The sequence below is a fragment of the Protopterus annectens genome, chromosome 1.part1 (genome assembly GCF_019279795.1).
Source record: "Protopterus annectens isolate FY-2018-M chromosome 1.part1, PAN1.0, whole genome shotgun sequence".
Lineage (NCBI taxonomy): Eukaryota > Metazoa > Chordata > Ceratodontiformes > Protopteridae > Protopterus > Protopterus annectens.
Window position 1 is genome coordinate 837,063,495 of NC_056726.1, and position 18,201 is coordinate 837,081,695.

The 18,201-nt window shown below is 40.1% G+C and overlaps 1 protein-coding gene across 1 annotated transcript in view; it reads right to left on the reverse strand.

The window, feature by feature from the left end:
• DAGLB (diacylglycerol lipase beta) overlaps nt 1-18,201 on the reverse strand; it is a gene marked incomplete in the record, with an annotated part of 1,624,905 nt that overhangs the window by 488,110 nt on the left and 1,118,594 nt on the right.

Sequence of the window (18,201 nt, forward strand, 5' to 3'; positions counted from 1 at the left end):
AATACACCATAAAAGAATAGCCCAATGAGGTTGTATGAGGAGGTGTTAGCCATAAGGCCTGTCCCAAGAGGGGAAGGAGGGAGGGAAACCTGGACTGCAGCTGTATTAGCACTCAAACATCTACATTTATGGTAGGTACAAAACTGTACTATGTTCATCGTGCATACAGCTGCAGTCATAACAGATGGGTAGAATCCCAAAGCTAATAAAGGGGTGGTAGGCATAAAGTGAAACTAGGAGGAGCCAGGATGCCCTGCAAGACTGCAGTGGCAAAGCTTGCTCTAGTTTTGGAGTATAATGGTAGGTGATAGTGCTTGGAGAAAGTGTGTACAGAACTCCAAGTGGCTGCTTCCAAAATATCTTTGGTAGGGACCCCCCTGAGGAAAGCTGTAGAGGTAGCTGTGGCCCTTGTGGAATGAGATCTGATGCCTGTAGGTACAGTTTTGCCATGAAAAGAGTAACAAAAGCGTATGCAGTGGGCTATCCATTTTGAGATTGTCTGTTTGTAAATAGGCTTCCCTTGAGCACCTGTAGCATAGGACACAAAGAGTTGCTCTGACTTTCTGAAAGGTTTTGTTCTGTCCAAGTAATAGCGGAGCTGTCTGTGAATGTCCAAGTAATGCAGTAACCTCTCCCCTTTGTTTTGTGGATTAGGGTAAAAGGTAGGTAAGTGGATAGCCTGATTCAAGGCTACCCTGGATACTACCTTTGGCATAAATGAAGGATTGGTTAGTAAGGAAACTCTGTCCTGATGGAAAATGATGAAAGGCTGCACAGCCATGAGGGCTTGTAGTTCTGAAACCCTGCGTGCTGAGGTGATAGCTAGAAGGAAGGCTGTTTTCCATGACAAATATTGCAGATCTGTTGAAGCAGCTGGCTCAAAAGGAGGCAGGGTTAGTTTTTCTAGAATGAAAATGAGGTCCCAAGCAGGTACTGGTTGCTTCCTTGTGGGTTTTATATTCTTAGCCCCTCTGAGGAACTGTCTTAAGAGAGGGTGAGAGAATAAAGGAGGATCAGTGTTGTACTCTGCAGAAATGGCTGAGGCATGGATTTTGATGGAGGAGAATGAAAGTCCACTGCTTAGCAACTCGGCTAGGTACTGTAGTATTTGAGGTAAGTTCAGTATTCCAGGATTCTGACCCTTTTTCTGATTTCAGACAAAACCGTTTCCATTTTGCAGAGTAGGCTTTTCTAGAAGACGGCCTTCTGGCCTCCAAAACGACATCCTGTACCTCCTTGGAGAGTAGGGTCTGCTGTGAATTCAAGGAATCCTCCATGTGGCTAGATTGAGTGTTTTCAGCTGACTGTGAAGAGTTTTGCAGTTGTGCGGAGTCAGTAGAAGAGGCATTAGAGGCAGGATCCATGGTGGGGAATGCGTCAGGCTCCTCAGGAGTGGGTATCAGTGTTGTCTTGGCCAGTCTGGAGCAATGAGAATCATCTTGGGTCTGTCTGTTCTGGCTTTTAATAGAACTTTGGGCAGCAGAGGAAGAGGTGGAAAGGCATAAACTGTCATTGTTGTCCAACTGAAAGAGAGTGCGTCCACTTTCCAGGCCTGTGGGTGAAAGGCTCTTGAGCAGAATTTTGCCAATTGGTGATTTCTGCGGGAGGCAAAGAGATCTATGTCTGGCCTTCCCCATGCTTGAATTAGCTTTGAAAAAACTTTAGGATGCAGCTTCCATTCATGTGGATCTGTCATATTTCTGCTTAGGTTGTCTGCCAGCATGTTTTCCTTGCCTGGCAGGAACTGTGCTTGTAGCTCGATTTGCAATTCCAGAGCCATGTTCCAAAGAGACATGGCTAGCCTGCATAGGGGGTATGAATGGGTTCCTCCCTGTTTGTTTATGTACCACATTACTGTGATGTTGTCTGTCCTTACCAATAGCTGGCCTGGATGCAGCAGGTCTGTGAAAGCTGTAATAGCATTTATTACTGCTAGCATTTCCTTTTGGTTGATGTGTAGGTGCTTTTCTTTTTGGGACCATTTGGCCTGAATGCACCGATCTGTCATGTGCGCCCCCCAGGTGTAATCCGAGGCGTCTGTTGTGATGAATTGATTTGCTTGAGGCTTGCAGAATGGCAGACCTGTGTTTCTTTGGCATGCTTGAGCCCACCACAGAAATTCCTTTTGAAGACATGGAATCAGTGGTATTATTGTTTCCAAACTGTGGCTGTGTTGAGACCATAGTTTTTTTAGGTACCACTGAAGTTTCCTCATATGCAGCTTTGCACATGGGATTAGTAGGATGCAAGATGCCATGAATCCCAGAGCCTGCAGGATTTTCCTTGCAGTCAGCCTGGTGAAAGTTACCAGTTTTCTGAAGTATTGAGTTAGTTGCCCTTGTTTCTCTGGCGTGAGGTAGGCCATCTGGGTGTTTGTATCCAAGCTGGCACCCAGGAAAATTATTGTTTGAGAGGGTATTAGTCTTGACTTCTTTTTGTTGACTGTGTATCCCAGAGATTTCAACAACTTTAATACAAACGCCAGGTGCTTCAGAAGTATGTGTTTGCTGTCCGCTTGGATCAGGCAGTCGTCCAGGTATGGGTATATTTGTATCCCTTGAAGTCTGCAGAAGGCAATTACTGATGCCAGGCATTTCGTGAACACTCTGGGTGCAGTAGCTAAGCCAAAGGGCAATGCAGAGAATTGATAATGGGTTGAACCTGCAAGAAATCTGAGGTATCTTCTGCAATCTTGTCTGATTGGGACATGCAGGTATGCCTCCTTGAGGTCCAATGTTACCAGCCAAGACTCCTTGCCCAGCATGGGAAGAAGCTGCTGTAATGTGAGCATCTTGAATTTTGGCACGAGTAAAAATGTGTTTAGGATGGATAGGTCCAAAATAGGTCTCCAATCTTTTCCTTTTCTTGGTACCAGGAATAGTCTGGAATAAAAACCTTGACCCTGTTCTTGTGCAAGCACCTCTTGAATAGCTTTCATGACTATAAGATCTGAAATTTGTTTTTGTGCCTCTGCCCTTTGATTGTGTGGCAGGTTTGGCATGCCCATCATTTTTGGAAGGGTGTGAAAGTGGAATCTGTAGCCTCTGTCTATAATGTCCTGGATCCATTTGTCTTTTGTGACAATATGCCAATTTTTTGAAAATAATGCCAGTTTTCCGCCTAAAGGTGCTGCCATTTGAGCCTTGCTTGGCATGCAAAGGGGAAAGTCTTTGGTTCTACTTTCTGAATGGCTGTGAACTATCCTCACCACCTCTTTGTGTAGGTGTTTGCCATTGTCTGCCTCTAAACGATCCTTGAGATTGCCCTCTACCCCTCGGGCTCCTGTATCTACCTCTTTGGGGTCTGTCCGTGGCTGGAAAGGACCAATTTTTGGAAGGCCAATTTCTACTGAAACATGGAGGTTGTACCTGTAAGAAATCTTTCACTGTTTGCATTGATTTTTCCTTTTCCTCCATTTTCTTTAATACCTCTTCAGCTTTAACACCAAACAAGACATCTTTTTGCAGAGGTGCATCCAGTAATTTAGCTTTAACATGATCTGGTAAGGTTTGCTCTTTGAGCCAAGCATGTCTACGTATGACTGATCCTGTAACAGCAGCTCTACATGAGGCCTCTAAAGCATCAAAACCACATTGCAAGGAATGTTTACCCACTTGTTCGGCACTGTGTAACAAATCCTGCAACTCCTTCATGTCTGGTTGTTCAGGTTGTGACATTTTGCTTTTCAACTGTGATAACAGAAACTGTTGGTACTTTAACATATGAAACCGACAGTTTAATGCCCTCATGGTTAAGGTGGCCGAGGTGTATACCTTTTTCCCCCACCTTTCTAAAGCTCTGGAATCTCTCTCTGAAGGTAATGGATTTTTAGCAGTGGAGGCCTTAATTCCCTTGGGATCCTGTGAAATAGTTTCTGGGTCAGCCACATGGCTTTTGTATAGAAACTGGTGTGAATCTGGAACCCGGTAATACCCGTCAGGCTTGACTGGAGCTGGAGGTAAAGAGTCTGGATTAAGGCAGGCCTCCGAATACACATCATCAAGTATGTCTAAGACAGGAGGTATAGCCAGAGGCCTGTGCTGAGGGAGCAAGAGGAAATCCCTAAGCCTTTTCTTGGAGTCTGAGTACTCTTGGCCTTCCCAGTGGAAGTGTTCCCTCAAGGTATGTAAAGTTTCCCCAAAAGAGTAATCCTCAGCGGGGGAGACAGAGGGAATGGACTCCTCTGCATCAGAATCTTCAAAGGGGGAGTAAGAATGTTCCTGCTCTTCAGAATGTTCTGAAATAATGGAGGCCTGGTCCAAGGAAGGGGATTCTTCCTCCACTCTGGGCCTTATGTCCGGGGGGGGTTGAGAACCCCTAATAAGAGTAATCAAATCCTCAGCCATTTTGAGCATCTGCTTTTTAGGCATGGGGCCTTGAGAATGGCCCTGTGTAGCTTGTCTTTTAGCATGCATGGCTGCTTTAGACTTAGTGAAAGCCATGATGGAAAAAGAAGTGGAAGGCCTGAAGACACCTTGAGAGGTGGCAGGCCTGTCTAAACTCTGAGTTTCACCGCCAAGAATGGCTTCGGTATCTGTAGTCGGGGTGTGGGCCGAAGAGCCTGCGACCTCGGGCACTGAAGACACCGCTAAGGAAGTGTCATCGGTAGTCAGGGGCTGCGTAGGTGCCTCACTGAGAACCGGACCACCTGTAGTCGGCTTTGGCGTGGTGTCAGTAGAAGTCACGGACCTCGTATGTCGGTCCTTATCTTTGCATTTTTTACTTAAAACTGGAGTCGGAGTATCCAACGACATAATGTAGTTAAATTTTTTGCCAAAGAAGTGTTGGGCGAACTCTGCCCGACGCTTAATAGTGCGTCTGTTGAATGTAGCACAAAAACAACAGGCTGAGACGTCGTGGTCTGGGCCTAAGCAAGGAATGCACAGGGAATGGAAATCCTTATGCAGTATTTGCTTCCCACATGAAATGCAATTATTAACTTTGTCTGACATCGGTCTGAGGCAAGAAAAGTTTCCCCAACGGGGTACTTAGCTTTTAAGAAGACTTCGGTTGAAAAATATTCGTAATCTCAGGAGCTGGCCGACCGGCACTTGCGAACTACTTCTGCTTCAGGCACCGCGTAGCAAGAAAGACTGATGAAAATGGCGTCGGCTGGTTCTTTTATACCCCTGTCACACTGACGTCAGGGAAGAAGCGACGACAACCGACGTCGGACCAAGACTTTGGAATTCGGCCGACCGAGGACCCGCCTGATGGCAGGAAAACCCATTTGTTATGACTGCAGCTGTATGCACGATGAACATTTGGCTTGTCAATAATATTTTTTTGCTGTTTAGTTAGAACATCATTTATAACTAGGTCATTATCTAAGGTTGGTTAGAACATCATTTATAACTAGGTCATTATCTAAGGTTGGGGGTGTTATTTGAATTTTCATAGTGGCATCTAAAACTTTCTAATATATCTTTCAAGTCAGTTATTTTTCTATCTTTCCCCCTTTGGTTAACTGTTATTTCTTTAATATAGTTGGTACTTTTTTCTTGGATCTTGTAACATGTTTATGTAGACTTTTGAGATTGACTGAATAAGAGCAACTTTTCCATTTTTCTAGTTGTATTGAAATTAAATGTTGCATTGTGTCAATATAATTTTGATTTAATGCTTTTAATTCAGAATTGATATTTGTGTCATTTGGTTTTATATTTAATTCTAAACTATCTATTTTAATTTGTAGTGTTTTAATTCCTTATTCCATTCTTTTCACTTTACCAATTTTTTAATTTTCCCATATACATAAGCCTTTAAGGAATCTCAAAGAATAATGTCTGTGGCTTCTCCATCGTCATTTAGTTCTATAAATTGGTTTAATTCCTTTATAAATCACTCTTTGAAATCCTGTAACTGGGTAATATAAGCTGGGATTCTAGTGCTATTTATTAGATTATCTGTTTTAAGAGTTATAATGAAAGAAATGACATTATGATCTGATAATGGACAAGATGCTATTAGTACATCATCAATTTTAGAATATAGGCTATTAGAAGTGAATACTTTATCAGCAGTAGTTTGGGTGCCAAAACGAAATGAATAGTGTGTGTAATGAAGGGATTTGATAGATTTTAATTCATATATGTCCCGCAGATTTAGATCACTAATAAATGTTTTTAAATGTGTGGCCGGAGATGATATTTTTAAATCATATTAGTAGTGTCTGATTCTGATAATACACAATTCAAATCCCCTGCTATAATTAGTTCATCTTTGGTATGTATAATAATATTATCTAGTAACGTTTACTTTTAGTACCAATTCCAGGTATCCAATATGTACTTACCAATAATGTATGGTATTTTTTATTGATTTCTATAGTTATCACTGTCAACATACCATCTTTATCAGTATATGTTTGTATTACTTTAGGTTCAGGTATAGAACGTCTCCATAGGATCATTGTGCCTCTCCTTTTTTACTTAAACTATGAAGCAACTAATATATTATAATCTTTAAATAAAATTCTATTTATGTCTTCTTTTACTGTATGAGTTTCTTGCAGAAATATTATATCTGCTTTACTTACATTTATTTACATTCAAATATGTATTTAAACTGCTTCTTTTCACTGGATTTTTTTAAGCCATTGACATTTAGTGATAAACATTTAAATGCAGACGTAAGAAGAAAAAAGGAACTTTAAACATAGAAGTCATTGGCTTGTTGCATAAAAAATATAGTAAGTAACAGTGAAAATCTGCTGTGAATAATGAGAATAACAAAAACATTAAACATTTTAAAATTGTAACTAATCAAACCATTAATCATGGAATGCAACATTCCTGGCTGGATGAATATATCATCCAAACCACACACCAACACAACCATGTTAAGGTAATAAAATGTAAATTAAGCATATGCTACTGCTTCTTAAAAGGAATAGTGATTTGTAAATGATAAGGATTCATTCTTGTAATCTAGTAAATATTATCAAAAATCATTACATATGTATATTGAACTATAAAGTGATTTTATTGTTATGATATAAATTAAGTGTAAAATAAGGAACTATTCAGACTAAACCATAAAAGGAAACTATTCAAATGGAGCTATATATATATATATATATATATATATATATATATATATATATATATATATATATCAGTGTCACAAGACATTAACTTTGTGTTATTCAATTGCTATGCATTGATCAGATTCTTGATTGATTATATATTTTTTTCTTTTTATTACATTCAAATGTGTTTAGAAACACGTTAATGACACATGAAAAGAACAATATGTGGTGAGAGACAAATGTATCTATAGTCTACATTCAAACTGTTTTATATACAATTATATTTAGATGTCTGTGTTTGCTTTCTTATTAGAATAATTGACATTAACATAATATTAATATTAATATTACCTTAATTAATGAGGGGAAGTATGGAAAAGAATATATCCATTAGTTTTGAATGTATAATCTAACTTTTATTTAGTTACACAGAAGAATAAGAATAAAATTTAAATGCATAGTGTTATTCAATAATGATTAAACTATATTGTTGGGTTGAATAGTACCTTTAACTGGAGTTGTAATAGGAGTCAAAGCACCCGGGCCCATACTAACAAGGTAAAGACCCACAAGCCATAAGGACGTCCACCAAAACACATCTTTCTCATCATCCGAAGCTCACCAGATAGGCTAATGCTATACATGTTTAGAATTGACATTGTTCCATAGATACTATGTAGCGAAGTTCATGTTGTTCATGTTGAGTTTCATCTACCACCGATTGTTCAAGTGACAAAGTTCACACATGAATAGGCTGCTTGTTTCTTTAGTACCACAAAGTCATTTGTTTCCCTCCTTTTCTCTTCTCTTCTCCTCTGTGCATCCTAAACAGCCATGTTTTCTTTAAATTACATTGTAGTCGCACTGCAATTGTGAATTCATCAAATTTTGAACAGCCATCTCCTCAGGAAAACAACTTATCACCTCTGCATTCTTTCACAGATGGTCTCATCATCTTCTTCACTAGAACTTTTATAACTATGACAAAGAGACTTTGTGACAGTGGGTACCTTCATCTGGTTCCTCTACAAATTTGCATCTTCCCTGTCTACCTCTCACTGACCATAATTTTTGCTGTGAGTTTCCTGTATACTGATTTTATCCAGTTACAGAATACATCAACTTACCACCCCCCCCCCCCAACACACACACACACATGCATGCACGCACACACACAAACTGTTTTAATCATAAATTCCCACCTGACCAAGTAAAATACCTTTATGTGAAAAATAATTATTCCTGCCTGTTTGCTGTCCTTGGCTTCGTGCTCTTCAATGGATCTCAGAACTTCAAAACATTTACCTGCCAATGTTCTGCTCTGTACAAATCTAACCTGCTCCTCCTGGACGTACTTTGGCATCACTTTTTCTATTTGTTTTGCAAGTATTGTTGCCAAAATCTTATCATCATTTTTAATTATACTGTTCTTAATACCCCTATTACTAGGACTTCCTTCTTTTCCGTTGGGAGCAGTATTATCCTAGCTTCTTGCATTGTCTTGTGTCATACTGCTTCCTCCCTTAACACTGTAGATTCTTGCTAGAGCTTCTTTTACTGCCTTTGTTACAATTTAATAGAATTCAACTGTGAGTCCATCTTTCCTTAAAGCTTTTCCTTCCATTCACTTCTTTGTGGCCTTCCTTGCCTAGACTTTCTCTTTCCTTTTCTGGAGGCAATTCTCCCTTTTCCTTCCTCTCTGTCTCCATGGATAGCTTGGAAGAATTCTCTGCCACCTTTTTCATTTCTCTTTCTTTCCCCGTGGCCTCTCCATTAATTTCTCTTAACTTTTGAATACCGTTTTCTTCCCTTCTTTCTTTCTACCTTCCATGCTTTCGCTTTCACCACCCACTAACAATCTCACTTTTCAGCCATGTCCATTTCTATTTTGGTTACCATGAGGTCTCTGCTGCACTTCAACCTTACCTCCTCCAACTCACAGTCTTTGTTTATCCATTTTCTACAAGCCACTGTACTAATCTTAACTCTCTCACCTTTTAACTGCTTTTTTCCTTTAGTGTCTTGTTCTTGTCTGCTTCTTGCTCTGACGTCTCTTTGTGCAGCTTTGATCTCATCCCGACATTTAGCTTTCAACTGTTCTTTGTCCTCCGGATTTTCTTGCTCATTGTTTGTCCTCCATTTTTTAACATTCAATGCCCCCCTTCCCTTTGTTTTTCTTGCTGACACCTCTGAACTTTCAATACTGATGAGGCATATTGCCTTTAAAATATGCTTGCTTCTTTCACCTTTTCCTTACACCCCCCCCCTTCACTGACAAACAGATTAATTACCCAAAATATTCCCTAGACGTTTAACCAACTTCTCTTGCATGCTACACAGTGTAAATCCTTAGCTTTCTTCAAATTAAAGTCTTGATGATTAAATGAGTTCACATAAACATACTCTAGGAAGTAGCAGCATAGCCCATATCAAGAAGGGCAGTAAACCCAACAGTGATGTTTCCTAGACTGCACTGTTAGGCTATATATAGCTGTTAAAACTGCCTGCTTAGTACAAACCTATGATTTTTTATGAATCTATAATATACCAGTGTGCCCTGTTCCCTTCTAGGGAATGCCTATTTCCCTTGCCTCTGCGTGTCCCCCCCCCATATCTATCTAGTTCCCCTTCCTCATTTCCTTCATCTCCTTTTGTCTCTACATGTTTTCCTCCTTCTTCCCTCATTTAATATCCATTCTATAGCCTATAGTTATGTGGTAATCTTCCCCGTGTATTCCTAGTATGTCCTTTTTTTCTGTTTGCCATCCATTCACTAAAGAAAATCCTGAATAAATGCTCCCTGTTATTAGGTGGGGCATAAACATACCATATTTCCATCTTTCATCCTCTGTCTTTCCCTCCCACATTACCTACCTTCTCTCTTCACTCCTGTCTACTCTTTCCTCTTTTGCTGCTAAGCTTTTCTGAAGATGATACTAACTACCCTTTTATCTTACCCTCTAAATTGGTGTTACCCCTTTTTGGGTGATGTCTGTTCATTAGTTTCTTTACATGTGGGAGAGTACCAAAGCTTAGTAAGAACCCTGGGAGGAGGAAGGAGCAGAGGAGCTTTCAACAAAGCCATGGAGAATGGCTCTAGCAAACTCTGCTCTAGATCTAGAAATGCTTTCTAACTTGTAATGTTTGGTGAAAGTATGCACATAAGACCATGTAGCATCTTCTAAAGTAGAGTTAGTATCCAGACCTTTAAAGAATGCACCTGAGGAAGCCACAGACCAAGTGGAGTGAGCCTTAATTGGAGCACAAGGAGTCTTACCATGGAAATCATAACAAAACAAAAATTGCCTTAGAAATCCAAGAAGAAATTGTTTGTTGAGAGACAGGCAAACCCAGAGCCCTGGGATGAAAAGAAACAAATAGCTGATCAGACTTTCTGATAGTCTTATCCAAATAAAATCTGAGCTGTCTATGCACATCAAGTGTGTGTGTGTAAGATCCTTTCACAAGAGGACTGAGGAGAAGGAAAAAAAATGGGCAATTGAATAGATTGATTAAGAGACATACCATTCACCACCTTGAGCATAAAAGAAGGACTGGTACGCAAACAGACCGTATCCTTGTGTGGAAAACCAGGAAAGGTGGAGAAGCCATCAAAGCTTGAATCTCAGAAACTCTCCTAGCAGAGGTTAAAACTAACAAAAGAACTGCTTTCTAAGCACAAAACTTTAAGGAAGCTGAGGCTGCAGGGTCAAAAGGGGCCACAGTAAGCTTCTCTAAGATATAATTCATCTCTCAAGAAGGTGGAACTGGGTTCCTGGGAGGTTTATTATAAAGGACGCCTTTAAGAAAAAGTTTTACTTCCAATCTGGAAGCCAAAGCTGCAGATAATGGCAGACATGCAGAAATATCTGATAAGTGAACTCTCACTGATGAGTAAACCAAACCACTGTTAAGTAACTCACACAAGTAAGAAAGAACTGGAACATCCACTGAAAGTGGATCCAGATTTCATGAAAGACAATTGAAAAAGTCTTCCATTTGGATAAGTAAGATTTTCTAGTATTGGGCTTCCTGACCTCCTGCTGAACCCTAAGCATGTCCTCTGAGAAAAGGTGCCTGAAAGGAATCAAAAGTTGATCACCCACACGGTTAGTTGTAAGGCTGACAAATGTGGATGAATCAGAGATCCCTTTTCTTGAATGAGCATGGTCCACTCTGTGAGGTAATGTGTGATGACTGCCCTTCGCCAAATGCAGAAGAAGAGGCAACCAATGCTGTCTTGGCCAAAAGGGAGTCACCCACAAGATTTTGGTTTGTTCTGCTCAGTTTTCAGCAGGACTTTTTAAATGAAGAGGAAATGTGAGGAATGCATAAAGAAACATCCCCTTCCATGAAAAAGAAAGGGCATCCACCTTCCAAGCCAGAGGATGTAGGAGTCTGGCACAAAATAGAGGAAGTTGTCTGTTCGGTGGGGGGGGGGGGGGCAAACACATCCAGAAGAGGAGTACCCCACTGATGGACCATGTCCAGAAACACATCCCTGTGAAGCAGCCATTCATGGGATTGAGTCACAGGACCTACTTAGTGTGTCTGCCACAATGTTTTGAGCAGATGGGATGTAAACTGTTTGAAGAATCACCTTGTAACGAACTGCCAAATCCCATGCCATGATAGCTAACCTGTAAAAAAGGCAAGACTTTGCCCCCCCCCCCCCCCCCTGCTTGACATACCACAGAACTGTGGTGCTGTCCGTAAACACTTTCAGAGGACCTGGCTGAAAGACAGGATGAAAGGCCTGCAAGTCTCCAACAAGAGCCCTCATTTCCCCTGATGCTTTGAGAATGAGACCAGAGGCCCTGTAACCTTCTTTGATGCAAATGTTGCCCCCAGCCTATGTCTGAGGCATCCATGAACAACTCTTGAGTAGGCTGAGGCAGATGAAGAGGAAGTCCTGGATTCCCCCCAAAGAAGCTATTTTTTTTAGGCATGGGAGAAGAGGGATCACAAGCTCCAGAGGGTGAGCATGCTGCATCCAAACTGATTTTAAGTACAACTGAAATTTCCTCATGTGGAGTTTTGCAAGAGGCAGCATAGATATTGTGGATGCCATAAAACCTAAAAGTCTCAGAAACTCCCAGGCTGTAATGGAGGAGAGAGACAGAAGGTTTTCGAAGAAGCAAATATGGGACCGAATCTTGTCTGTTTGTAGAAAAGCCATCATAATGTCTGTTCTGAACCTGCACCCTTGGAAGATGTGGTTTTGTGAAGGGGACAGGGAAGATTTTTGAAATTTATGGTGATCCCCAGTCTTTGTAGGAAAAGGATGGCAAACTGCAGATTTTGAGTCAGCTGTTCTAACAGAGGAGCCAGAAAGAGACGAGAAGATCTTCCAGGTATGTATACACTTAAATATCATTGACCCTTAGGAACACAATCACAGGGGTCAAACACTTTGTCAATACCCTTGGGGCAGTTGAAAGTCCAAAAGGCAAGGCAGAGAACTAAGTGCAAAAAAGCCACAGAGAAACGTAAATATTTCCTGTAAAGAGGATGGGTGGGGATGTGAAGGTAAGCATCTTTGATGTCTAGAGAAGCCATGTAAGACTGAGGGGGAATCAAGGGAAACAAAGTCTGTAAAGACAGGATGTAGAAAATTGGCACTTTTAGGAATGTGTTTAAGTCGGAAAGATCCAGAATTGGTCTCCAAAGGCCAGCTTTTCTGGGGGAAAAGAACCATTCTTGAATAAAAACCTCTGCTTATCTGGTCCATTGGCACCTGTTGAATTGTCATACCTCCAAAAGAGCTAGCAAGTACGACTGGTGCACGGCATGCCCAAAACTAGTAAACAAAAAAGAAAAAGCCAGCACTCAGAGGCAAACAATGTTTATTCCTTCCCTTATTTCAGACCGGTTTCAGTATCAAACCTTCTTCAGTGATAAAACATTCATAACTCAGGAACAGTTTTTATACATATTGTATATCACCAATTATGACATCACTTCCCCCATTTATCTATTTAAGCTTCCAAATACATATAAAGCACTAAACAAATTAAACATAATATAATACTTGTAATATCAGATGTTTTAGCCAAACTTCCATTAAGATCCTATTATTACATATAAAGTTGCCAATAAGAGTTCTTAACAAAAAGAACCTCATAACTTATCATTCAGTCCTGGATGAAATAAGGCGCCCAGCTTAATAATCCATTTTCTTTCCTTTTGGGTTAGTACAGTGTGCCAACCTTGTTTTGTTGATCTATTTCCCTTTACCTGGTCAATGATGACAAATCCAAAAGTGGCAGTTTTGTGTAACTGACAATGTCTATACAATGCATTGGTCATTTTTTAAGATGTAAATCACTCAGATGTTCTGAAATGCGACTCCTTAATTGCCTGGAAGTCTGCCCTACATAAAAGGCAGAACATTGGCAAGTAGCCAAATAGACTACCCAGTCAGAGCTACAATTCCCAAAAAATGAAATGTCAAAAATTTGACCAGTATTTTTACTACTGAAAGATGAGGTTTTGAACATATGTTTACACAAACTGCAATGTCCAAAAGGATGTGAGCCAACAAGCCTATCTCTCAATAGGGTAAGGTGATGTTGGTTCACATAATCTAAAAAAGTTTTCTTATAATGGACAAAGTAAGACATAAGTGTTCTTCCCCTTCTAAAAGAGAATTTACATCTATTAGGAAGACATTGATCCAGATCTACGTTAGCCCGAAGAATATTCCAATGTTTCTTGACTACATCCTGTAATAAGTATGTATTACTACCAAATGTTGTAACTAACCTCATGGTCCCAGATTCATCCTTTTGAGTTTTGGCTTTATACTCCAATAAGCTGGATCTCTCACAATTGGCTGCCCAATCACTGGCCCTTTGAACTACTGATCTCGTATATCTCCTGTTGATAAACCTACCCTCAGCGTCATGCCTAGCATTCTGAAATTCCATGTCTGCAGAACATAGTCTCCTAAATCTCATGAACTGTGATTTAGGAATGTTGTTGATGGTGTGTGTGGGGTGTAAACTGGTTGCATATAATACATTATTGTATTGTGGGTATTTCCTATATACTGACGTTTTAAGTGTACCCTCCCCCTGTCTCAAAATATTAACATCTAGGAACTTGATCTCATTACTGTGATAATTAACAGTATATTCAATCCCCCACCAATAGTCCACACCCCACATCAAACCAACCAACAATCATCTAAAAAACATCTCCATATATTCATCTCTGAAAGGTAAATGTTATGCATGACATCATATATAATCTGATCTTCCACATACCCCATAAAGAGGTCAGCATAAATTGGGGCAAACAAGGCCCCCATAGCTGTTCCTTGCTGTTGCCAGTAACATTCCCCCTGAAATAGAAAATATTTTTTTGTCAATACATGTTCTGCCAAACATATAAGACAAGTGTTCCTTGTGCATATAAATTGTTTTTATTAAGCCAATACTCTAAGGCAAGTAATCCCGCCCAATGGGGGATACTGGTATATAGGGATTTAACATCAAGTGTACACATGAGCCAGCTGGGTTCCAACTGAGAGTCTAAAATGATTTGTAAAAACTGTGTGGTATCCTTGATCCTTGCCCTGACACCTGACAATAATGGTTTTAAATGTTGTTGTGTCTTTCGGCTTTTCCCGGTTAGGGGTCGCCTCAGCGGAATTCCGTTCCACTAATGATTGGTAGTTGATTTTTACATGCCGAGTTAGCAGCCCTGACGGACAACCTTCAACGAAGGTACGCTCATTCACGCATGTCTCCACACAGAAGACGCTCTAGCTGAGAATCGAACCGGACAGCGTCTTACTGTGAGGCGACAGCGCTACCGCAGCACCACCACCGCGAGATAATGGTTTTAAATAGTGCGTCAAAAAACAGAAATAGGTTCAGTTAAAGACCCCTGTCCTGTCCTGAAACAATTGGCCTTCCTGATGGTCTACTCAAATTTTTATGAATTTTGGGCAAGAGATAAAAGTACTATTGGGTTGGATCCTGAACCATGAGTTGGTCTTTTGTCTTCACATCAATAATTCCTTCTTCCACTGCTTGATTCAAAAATGAATCAATCTCAGCCTTGAATTTAGGTGTAGGGTCTGTGGACATTCTAATATAATTCTGAGGGTTGGACAATTGTTCATTTCCCTCATTCCAGTAGTAACTGGCATCCATTATGACTACAGCCCCATCTCATGGTTCAGGATCCAACCCGACAGTACCTTTATCTCTTGCCCTAAATTCATAAAAATTTGAGTAGACCCCCAGGAAGACCAATTGTTTCAGGACAGGGGTCTTTAACTGAACCTATTTCTGCTTTTTGACACACTATTTAAAACCATTATTGTCAGGTGTCAGGGCAAGGATCAAGGATACTACAGAGTTTTTACAAATCATTTTGGACTCTCAATTGGAACCCAACTGACTCATGTGTACACTTGATGTTAAATCCCTATATAACAGTATCCCCCATTGGGCAGGATTACTTGCCTTAGAGTATTGGCTTAATAAAATCAATTTATATGCACCAGGATTTAACACTCTTCTTATATGTTTGGCAGAACATGTACTGACAAAAAATGTTTTCTATTTCAGGGGGGAATGTTACTGGCAACAGCAAGGAACAGCTATGGGGACCTTGTTTACCCCAATTTATGCTGACCTCTTTACGGGGTATGTGGAAGATCAAATTATATATGATGTCATGCATAACATTTACCTTTTAGAGATGGATATATGGAGACTTTTTTTTAGATGATTGTTGGTTGGTTTGGTGTGGGGGTGTGGACTATTTGTTAGAATTTCTGGAATACCTTAATGGTAATTGGTGGGGGATTGAATTTACCGTTAATTATCACAGTAATGAGATCAATTTCCTAGATGTTAATATTTTGAGACGGGGGATGGTACACTTAAAACCGTCAGTATATAGGAAATACCCACAATACAATAATTTATTATATGCAACCAGTTTACACCCCACACACACCATCAACAACATTTCTAAATCACAGTTCATGAGAATTAGGAGAATATGTTCTGCAGACATGGAATTTCAGAATGCTAGGCATGACCTTGAGGGTAGGTTTATCAACAAGGGATATAAGAGATCAGTAGTACAAAGGGCCAGTGATTGGGCAGCCAATTGTGAGAGATCCAGCTTATCGGAGTATAAAGCCAAAACTCAAAAGGATGGATCCGGGACCATGAGGTTAGTTACAACATTTGGTAGTAATACATACTTATTACAGGATGTAGTCAATAAACATTGGAATATTCTTTGGGCTAATATAGATCTGGATCAATGTCTTCCTAACAGATGTCAATTCTGTTTTAGAAGGGGAAGAACACTTACGTCTTACTTTGCCCATTATAAGAAAACTTTTTTAGATTATGTGAACCAACATCAGCTTACCCTATTGAGAGATAGGCTTGCTGGCTCACATCCTTGTGGACATTGCAGTTTGTGTAAACATATGTTCAAAACCTCATCTTTCAGTAGTAAAAATACTGGCCAAATTTTTGATATTTCATTTTTTGGGAATTGCAGCTCTGACTGGGTAGTCTATTTGGCTACTTGCCAATGTTCTGCCTTTTATGTAGGGCAGACTTCCAGGCAATTAAGGAGTCACATTTCAGAACATCTGAGTGATTTACATCTTAAAAAAATGACCAATGCATTGTATAGACATTGTCAGTTACACAAAACTGCCACTTTTGGATTTGTCATCATTGACCAGGTAAAGGGAAATAGATCAACAAAACAAGGTTGGCACACTATACTAACCCAAAAGGAAAGAAAATGGATTATTAAGCTGGGCGCCTTATTTCATCCAGGACTGAATGATAAGTTATGAGGTTCTTTTTGCTAAGAACTCTTATTGGCAACTTTATATGTAATAACAGGATATTAATGGAAGTTTGACTAAAACATCTGATATTACAAGTATTATGTTTAATCTGTTTAGTGCTTTATATGTATTTGGAGGCTTAAACAGATACATGGGAGAAGTGATGTCATAATTGGGGATATACAATATGTATAAAAACTGTTCCTGAATTATGAATGTTTTATCACTGAAGAAGGTTTGACACCGAAACCGGTCTGAAATAAGGGAAGGAATAAACACTGTTTGCCTCTGAATGCTGGCTTTTTCTTTTTTGTTTACCTGTTGAATCGTGCCTTGAGAAAATAACTCTTTTAGAACCTGAGGAAACAAATTCAATTGGTTTGTTGGGCGCTGTGGAACCTCCATGAAAGGGGGATATTTTTCCAAGTCATGAAATATGCCTGTTGGATAATGGAAAGAATCCAAGAACCCTGAGTGATCCTTGCCCAAGCTGGAAAAGAGAAAGACAGACAAAGACATAGAGGGGTAAGACTTGGAGGAGGCTGGTAGTCACAGAGCACTTAGCTTGGCTGGAAAGGACTGCTGGGAGGATGGTGCAGAGCTAGTAGTCTTAGACTGTGGACATCTCCTAGCAGTCTTTTTAAGTCTAGAAAAAGAAGTAGAGGAGGAAGACGGGCAACACTGGTCTTCTAACAAAGGATGTGTTTAAAGGAAAATTCCTGTGGAATTTTGGAACAGGAGAATCGAAAATGTGCTTCAAATCTTGAAGTTCCTCTCCCTTCTCTTGCAAGGACTTTGAAGTCTGCAGCTGCGGAACCAAAAAGAGCAGATTTATCTAGAGGTGCATTCAACAATTTTGCTTTTATGTCATCTGGCAATGGTTGAAGCCTCAAACAAGAGTGCCTTCTAAGTACAGACCCAGATGCAGATGCTCTGGTGGATGCCACAACAGCATCATAACTGTATTTAATTGAGTGTCTAGACACTTTGAGAAGAACCTGCTAAAAGAGACATAACTTGATTTTTAATGTCAGAATCTGGAAGTTGAGAAAGAGCTTGAGAGGCCTGAGAAAGTAGGGCCAATGAATACCTGTACGTTTGAGTTTGGTAATTCATAGCTCTGATGATGAAAGTGGAGGAAGTATAAACTTTCTTACCAAGTCTTTCCAGAATTTTACTCTCTTTATCAGAGGGAAGTGGGTTTGAAGAAGGGGACAACCTGAAAGACCTGTCTGAGGCAATGGAGACAACTGCTGGATGAGCCAAAGGACACTTACATAAGAACTTGCAGTTATCAGGCACCTTGGAGAACCTATCTGGCCTTTTTGGAGCA